Source organism: Pipistrellus kuhlii, unplaced genomic scaffold (genome assembly GCF_014108245.1).
Source record: "Pipistrellus kuhlii isolate mPipKuh1 unplaced genomic scaffold, mPipKuh1.p scaffold_m20_p_14, whole genome shotgun sequence".
Classification (NCBI taxonomy): domain Eukaryota; kingdom Metazoa; phylum Chordata; class Mammalia; order Chiroptera; family Vespertilionidae; genus Pipistrellus; species Pipistrellus kuhlii.
In genome coordinates this window covers 9,464,475-9,473,116 of record NW_023425449.1, presented here as the reverse complement: position 1 = coordinate 9,473,116, position 8,642 = coordinate 9,464,475, and positions in this window count along the sequence as shown.

Below are 8,642 nucleotides of genomic sequence, written 5' to 3'. Positions count from 1 at the left end.
GGGTGTCTCCGGGCCCTGGTCCTCAGTGCCCTCCCAGTGCCCTCAGGGCCCTCTTGCAGCCTCCCAGTTGCCCCTGACGCTTCCTGCTGGGCAGACCCCACACTTCGGGGCTCTGCCTCTGCTGTCCCTGGCCCAGGGCAGGCCCCCAGCGCTGGGACTCCTGAGGCCTGCGTCCATCTGTCCGTCCGTCCGGGGAGTAGCATTGCCCCCCGGGGGTGCCCTGGCCAGGTTCCCGCTCAGCCTTATGCCCCATCGCCTGCTGTGACAGGCATGTCCGTGCTGACCCACCCTCAGGGGCCCGGTCTCCAGGCCTCCCCCTCCCCATTTGCTCACGAGCACCCTGCCTGTGGGGGCCTGACCAGCGGGTGTGGGGTCCCCTGGTCCTCACTCAGGGCCTCCCAGAGACGCAGGGTTTATTTTTGGATTGAAGACAATAAAAGTGCCATTCTTACAGCAGAAAAAAAAAACAAAAAAAAACAAACTGATTTTGGTTTGAGTATTGGGTGTCCATGAGCCTTCGAACTGAAGAGTCCAGGCTCGATTCTGGTCAAGGGCACATACCCAGGTGGAGGGCTTGGTCCCCAGTAGGGGGCATGCAGGAGACTCTCATCATTGATGTTTCTATCTTTCTCTCCCTCTCCCTTCCTCTCTGAGATAAAAAAAATATATTTAAAAAAATAAAGGCTATTGCTCCAAAGAATTATAAAGGAAACTGCATGTCATTCCTGGAACTGTTAGACAGACATGAGCAGAGCAAGGACGATGGGCCTGGGACGGAAACTCCCCCGGGCAGAACTGGGAAAACATGACCCTTGCCCCCAGGGTAACTTCTCCTGCCCTGGCATACCGCTGGGCGGGCGGTTTGGACCCCTGACCTTTTCCTCCCTGGAGATCACATCGAGGCCTCAGTTGTAGTTCAGCCCCAGGCCCAGAAAAGCAGCAAAACCAGACCAGTGACACCTCGGCTGCCTCAGGACCAGCTGCATTGGCGAGTGACACCCTTCCCCCTAGCACCCACCAAATGGTGGAGACCATGACCCTGGAAGAGCACCCCTGGAAACCCTATGAACATTCCATGAGACCCTCCCCGAAGAGTGGCCCTAAGATTTGAGAGGGGGGGAGGGAGAGGAATGCGCTCAGGGCAAAAGACTCTCCAAGGAGCACACTGGTGTCATTCCCTGCCCCCTGTCCTTCTCCCACAGACAGGTATCCCCTAACCACCAAGGGACCCCATGAGACTTGCAACCAGTGGAGCAGCGGGCAGCAGCAGCTCTTCCTGTGTGAACCCCTGCACCTGTCTCCAAGGCCCCTTTTCTCCAACTTCTCCGAGAGCCACAGCAGCCACAGCCTGGGCTCTCCTGTCGCTTCTTCTGTCCTGAGGGCATGTTTGCTGCCCTCATGGGCCCAGACCCTTTGGCTGGAGCTGCGTAGCCCTTCCCTCAGGCTTTCCCCATCTCCCTCCCCTTTTCTTTAAAGAAATCCAAGTTTTCTTTCCTCGCCGTCTGAGATGGCTGCTTAGCCTGCCTGCGCCCCACCGACTTCAGTTTTCAGGAAACCTGAGGAAATGTGCTGCCTGCGGGTCAATATGAATCCAAGCCTCTCAGCTGCCCGCCATGCCATGTGCTACTGCTGACCCGTTTGCCAAGGCACAGGGTCAGGGGTGAGTGGTGAAATGGCACCAGAAGCGCTCTAGGTGCCAGCCCAACCAAAATGTCGTATCAGCACCTTTCACAAGGAATCCTGTCTACAGCCTTTGAAATGGAACTCGTGGGGCCTCCGACCCCGAAATTCCCCTTTCTGATCCTAGTCTCCTGCGAGTTCATTTGGTTTCTCACCTCGATAAATGGTTTAAGATATCTTGAGAGTTTTAATAAGTTTGCACATCTTTTAAAAATAGTACAGCATTATAAAATATATTTTAAGCAACATGAAAGGTAAAATAAACTTGAGGTTTCACGTGAGATTAAAAATCAGAGCCAGGAACGAAAGAGCCCCTTCAATGTTTCTATTTTTTAGGTCTAAATATATTTACATGCATTTGTGCTATGGAAAGCATACAGTATGGTGATCCAGTCTTATCTCACAAACACACAAATGTGTTTTTATTTTCATGTGTGCCAACTATCAAATCTTGGCATGTTATGAAAGGAACACTGAACGTCATTTTTTTTAAACAAACACACACACACACACACACACACACACACACACCTCAAAACGGCTTTTGCTGTGGAATATATTTTCCAATAGGCCCTTTTCTAGCCACTAGACTAGAGGAACCTGCTTCAGCACTGGATCCATGGTGGACAGACGAGAGGGCTATGGAAACGGTTTGGAGGCTGCAGAGCAGTCGTGAGTTCACATGGGGACAGACAGAGGCTGTCTCCCCGACAAACTAGCCTTCCGGGAAAGAGTCCCCCGGAGGATGGGGGGTGCTGTAGCAAGATCAGCTCTCATGCAACTCTCTCGCAGATCTCCGGGAAATAAAACAATCGCCAATGCAAGCTGGGTTTCTGAACTAAAATCCAAGAAAGACACAGTGTTTCTGCGAAAGAATAACCCGGGCTCCCAGAGGACTTTCCCTGGAAGCCAGGCTTGAGTTGGTGAGAACCAGATGTTCAGCAGCGAGTGGAGCCGCTGAGCGGGTCACTGACCCTCCCTCCCTCCCCTGCGCCTCCCCTTGGAGAGGAGGGGCCTCTCAGGCTCCTCTTCCTCCTGCCACCATGCAGGCCTGGGCCCAGCCTTGCCTCTAGGACCCAGAAGCGAACAGGCAGGGATCAGGACTGCCCCCAGTCAACCCTCCGACCACCCTATGCCTTGAGGTTGAGTCTCTTTACCCCTAAGGCCTGAAGGAGCTGGCCTGGATGCGACCCCTCCAATCTCTGCGGGCCCTACAATCCTATGAAACTGATTCAAAGGAAAAAGTAGACTAAAGAAAAGAAACAAGGGCAGGTCCCTTGCAAAATAAATAAATAAATAAATAAAAGATGCTTTTGGCTTTGGGCTATGTGACACCGAACCTAAAATATTTATCATTGGAACCTAGCCTAGGGAAAACCGCCCTTGTTTGAAAAATGGTCACGTTTAGAACACAATGTGGCCCAGCTGAGGTGCCAGAGGGCTCCGGGGCTTGTTCCAGATACACGCTCCGATAACCTGGCCTTACGGTTCTCTTATCGTCGCACTCCGCGTCAGAGGCCAGAGCGCAATGCTCTTGGGTCCTGTTCCTCAAGGAGCCGCAGCCCCACTCAGGCCTCCTGCCCGAAATGTCCCTTTCCGACGGCGACCCCCGTCCTCCTCCCAGTCTGTCCTCCCTCCCAGCCCGCCCGGCCTCCTCTCCCGCCCTCCGGAGACCACGGGCCACTTCCTGTCTGCTGTCCATCTCCCCTTGTCCCACACCTGCCAGCCCTCCCACGCACAGCCACTGTGGTCTAAGGGGGTAGCAATGGGGCACTTATGCCTGGGGTCTGATCAATATATATATATTTAAATATATTTTATTGATTTATAAAAATATATATATTTTATTGATTTTTCACAGAGAGGAAGGGAGAGTGATAGAGAGCTAGAAACATTGGTGAGAGAGAGATATCGACCAGCTGCCTTGTGCACACCCCCTAACGGGGATGTGCCCGCAACCAAGGTACATGCCCTTGACCTGCAACAAACCTGGGACCCTTCAGTCCACAGACCGACGCTCTATCCTAGGGGTGTTGAACTCAATCAGAGAAGGGGCCAAAATCTAAAATCCAGCCTAAATCGCGGGCCGAATGGTTTACTGAACAGTCATAAACTGTCATTGTGATGGAAACGCAGCGGAGTGCAGTGATGACAGCGCGGTGCGGGCCACATTGCAAGGCCTGGCGGGACGGATGTGGCCTGCGGGCCTTGTGTTTGACACATGTGCAGTATCCACTGAGCCAAACCGGTTTTGGCTGATCAATATATGTATGTTAAACAAATACTTACTCCTGGACCTCACCATTCAGCGCAGGCTGTGGTATTTTGTGGAAGAGCCACACTCAGGGGCCAAGGAGCCACTTGCAGCTCGTGAACCACAGTTTGCCGACCACTGGGCTAAGGTATTTTGTCTGTGGTCCTTCCCGCTCACTCGCCACCACTGGACAATCCTTCCCATCCTCCAAGGTCCGGCTGTCCTGTACCTCCTCCCGTATCCCAGCCGCAAGGCCCAGCACCCACCCACCCACCTGCCCACCCCCACCCAGGGGCCCAGACTTCTCTGCTTCTGTTTTGGTCCTTGACCTGCTCTGCCTCCATGGGCCCAGATGCCCCCTCCTAGAGGTTTGTCCCTCCCGCACTCCCTGCGCCACCCTGCAGGGCCTGCCCTTCGGAGTTGCAGCCATGTGTCTTGGAGAAGAGAAAACCTTCCTGGGGGGGAAGGGGGGACGACCCCTGTGGAGGGGGCTGGGTGCCAGTCAAGGCTGCTGATGTTTGCACGTTCCCGGGCCAGCCTGTCCTGAGAATCACCAGCTCCTGCCAGCACAGCCGGCTGCCTCCCAGGGCCGGCTGTCCGTCCAGTAAAGGCTGTTTGTAACCCGATTCCTGGTTAAAAATAACCCCTCGTCTGACCCACTAAGAGTCTCCGGGGGACTCCCAGGTGGGTGAGCGTTTCCTGGCAGCACATGGGCATGCTTAAAGGAACCCTCTCCCCCCAGCGCCACCTAAGCTGCCCGGGCCTGTCCTCTCACAGAGGGCCTCTCTTGGCCCAGGTTTGGGGAAGGCCTCTGGCTTCTCCCTCCCTGTGGGGCCGGTCCCTGGGTTTCTTGGGCCCGGGGTAGGACTGCTGAGGTCATGGCCAGACGTACTCCTGCTCACAGACACCAGTGAGCTAATGCATTCCATGGTTACCCACGTGAATTGAATTTCCACCAGTTACAACAAGCAAGAACCTGATAGCTCCTAATTCAGCGGTCGGCAAATTCATTAGCCCACACAGCCAAAGAGCAACAGTATGATGACTGAAATTTCTTTTTGGAGAGCCACATTTTTTACACTTAAACTTCTTCTAACACCACTTCTTCAACATAGACTCTCTCAGGCTGTGGTATTTTGTGGAAGAGCCACACTCCAGGGGCCAAAGAGCCACAGGTGGCTCTCGCTGGAGCTGCACTTTGCCATGTGTTAAGCCAATTCCAGGCCCTGGTAAAGAGGAGGCCCAGCTCACAATGGCACAGCTTGGATTCCTTCTGGGGCTGGTTCCCCCGCAAACGTCTGTGGTTCCCTGACAGAGGACTCTCCTGAAAATGCCTGAGGAGCATGAAACTTCCCGCCTGGCCCCGCCATGGCATGGCGGTAAGGGCGCTGTGTGTATGAGAGCTGCATTCTCAGAGGGCAAGTTCACAACGTCAGGCTGACCTCTGGCCGGCTTCCCAGGCGGGAAATTCAGTGCCAAGGACATGCTTTTAGTTACTGCCCATTTGGGAAGTGAAAGATCAAGTGCCTCTCAGACGGAATTCCTCCCTCGAAGACTCCCTGAAAACCAGGGGCGTGGAAACTGCCTGGAGATGCTCAGAGACGACCAGGTGTGTGGAGAGCAGCGAAATACTTCTCAATGTTCTACATCCTGATACTATTGTGTCTTTCTCTGCTTTTCCACTGCATATCGATTATTGAAAAGGTAGATAGATCTGGCATGAAAATATCTTAGAAAAGATCAAGAATCAAAGTTATACATAAATATATTCATCTGCTTGGATGTCAATAGTCCTATATAATAAAAAGCTAATTTGCAAATCGACCCAAAGGTGGAACCACCGGTCGCTATGACGTGCACTGATGGCCAGGGGGCAGACACCCAACGCAGGAGCTGCCCCCTGGTGGTCAGTGTGCTCCCACAGGTGGAGCATCTCTCAGCCAGAAGCCGGGCTCACAGCTGGGAGTGCAGCTGCGGTAGCAGGAGCCGCCCCCGACTCTGCAGCAGCACTAAGAATGTCCGACAGCCAGCTTAGGCCCGCTCCGGCAGTCGGACATCCCCCGAGGGCTCCCAGACTGCAAGAGGGCACAGGCGGGACTGAGGGATCCCCAGAGTGCATGAATTTTGTGCACCGGGCCTCTTGTAACAATTATAATAACTAACATATTTTGTCCCAGACACTCCAAATATTATATGCAATATCTCATTTAATCCTAACAATATCTCAGTGAGGTACCTATCTAACCTTCCCATTTTACAGACACAGGGAATAAGGCTAAAGAGGTCAAACAACGTGCCCAAGGTTACACAGTGAGTGGCAACCCTGGAAGGTAAACCCAGCAAGACTGACTTTTAACTACTACCTAATTCTGACCATTAGTTCTGATTAAAAACGCATTCCTTTAAAGAATTAGATTCAGATGCCTATTCCTAATAATTACGGGAAATCCCTGATTTCCACACAGTTCAGATGGTAGGACCTGGGAAGACTGGGAGCGGTGAGGGTCCAAGCCAAACAGAACTCATGAGCCCCGCCCCGCCCCGCAGACACAGGAGGTGCCCGGGCCGCCCCTTGGGGCTCTGACCATGTGGGCTGGGGCTGGGTTTCCGGCACTAAGAACATCCCAGGCAAAGCAGCAGGGAGGGGCGGTGGCAGGAGCACTGACTGCCTCTGGGCCCCGACAGCTGGGGGCTGTCACACACCCTCTCCCATCTGAGGGGGGTCAGGAGTCCTCCGGCTCAGGAAGCCAATGCTGCCTCAAAGGAACATTAATGTTCACCACACATGTGGGCAGCGAAAGCCCTTCTGAACAGCAAGGAGTCAGAAAACGTGCCTGCTTTATCTTTAAAAAAAAAAACATGTTATTGATTTTTTACAGAGAGGAAGGGAGAGGGACAGAGAGTTAGAAACGTCGATGAGAAAGAATCATCGACCAGCTACCTATTGCACACCCCCTACTGGGGATGTGCCTGCAACCAAGGTACATGCCCTTGACCGGAATTGAACCTGAGACCCTTCAGTTCGCAGGTTGACGCTCTATCCACTGAGCCAAACCCGGTTCGGCTACCTGCTTTATCTTAAAAAAAACCATTTTTAAAGTGCCTGCAGTTGGGTCCAGAGCTTGGTCCTTCCTGAGACAGGGATGGGGCGGGAGAGGGAGGATGGTCCCCACTCACTGCTCTGTCCGGAAGGAGGGGCAGGCTGAGCCGCGGGCGATGGACGAACAGGCCCGAGGACTCCAAGGAGGCGCCTCATCCGCTAAGCTCACGGACAGAATTGTGAGAAACCAACACCACGTTCCCTAAGGCAGCCGCCTTTTACCATAGAAAGCCGGCGGGTGGACTCTCCACCACCGGGAGGTGCTGACGGTGGTGGAGATGCTGATGGAGACAGTGAGCACTCCTTTGTCCTCTCTGGGTCAGGCCCTGCAGGAAACGCTACACAAGTGATTTAATTTAATTAATGAACCCACAGGGGGGTGATCCTCTTATCGCCAATGTACCCGCCAGCAGAACGAGCTTTTCAGAACTGCGGGGCTTCCCTGCGGCCACGGAGGAGGCGGGGCACGGGTGGTGGTGAGGGGGCGGCCTGGCCGGCCCCGCCCTGCTTTTCCGAGGTCCCACAGCCGTCTGAAGCTTCTCCAACACGACGCGTCACCTTCACCTTGTCATTCTTCCCTTTCTTTTTCTTTTCCAGAACCTTAAGGGCTAGAAAAGCTCTCTAAAGATAACTAGAATGGAGATCCTTGGAGACCCTTGCCCCAGACACAACAAACGTCTTACCCAAATGCATTTTGGACACAAGACTCAAGAACCTAGTCTGTTCTCCTCCAGACTGAAAACTGTATAGCCTGGTTATTTTCCTTTTAAATAATTCCTCTAATATATATGTGTGTGTGTGTGTGTTTTTTTTGTTTTTATTGATTTTAGAATGAGGAAGGGAGAGGAGGAGAGAGAGAGACACACCAGTGATGAGAGAGAATCATTCATAGGCTGCCTCCTGCAAGCAAGCCCACAGCCCAGGCTCATGCCCTCCTAGGGGATCTAACTGTGAACTCCTAGTTTATAGGTCGATGCTAACCACTGAGCCACACTGGCCGGGCTCATTGCTCTAGTTCTGATATAGAACTTAAAGCCCTGCAGGGGTAGGGAAGGAGGAAAGAGCGTCCTGGTTTCATGGGTCTGCAGGTAGAAGGGTTCCTCGCCCAGATTCTGCATGGAAATGGGCCCGAGCGTGGGTGAGGTGCCTTACAATGGCTTCCTGAACCGTTTGAGACTCTAGAATGAGTGAGACGTGCCAAGTTCCCTAGACTCGCCGTTTGGCAGAAAACCAGGACGGAAAAAAAAAAATATATCAAGGGGCAAGGTGTCCAGAAAAGAACCCAGAAGACGCCAGCCCGGCCAGCTGCAGACGATTCCAGGGCACATGGGGAATTCGGCCGCAGTGAGCCAGCCACCCCTGCCAGGCAAAACACTGGCCTCCCAGGGAGCTGGCATCCCCCAAGGAGAAGGCAGCGGGCTGGCCGAGGAGCCCCGCTGGCCAAAAGCCAGTGACCAGACCCGGAAAAGCGCTTCTTCCACTCCCGGCCTGGCTCAGCAGGGGGCGCCCTCTCCTCCGGTCGGAGCCCACTCTCCTGCCGGTCGCCAGGACTCAGGGGACCTGCTCAGAGGCTGCCTTTCATCCACCTGGTTCTTCGCCAAAGGGTCT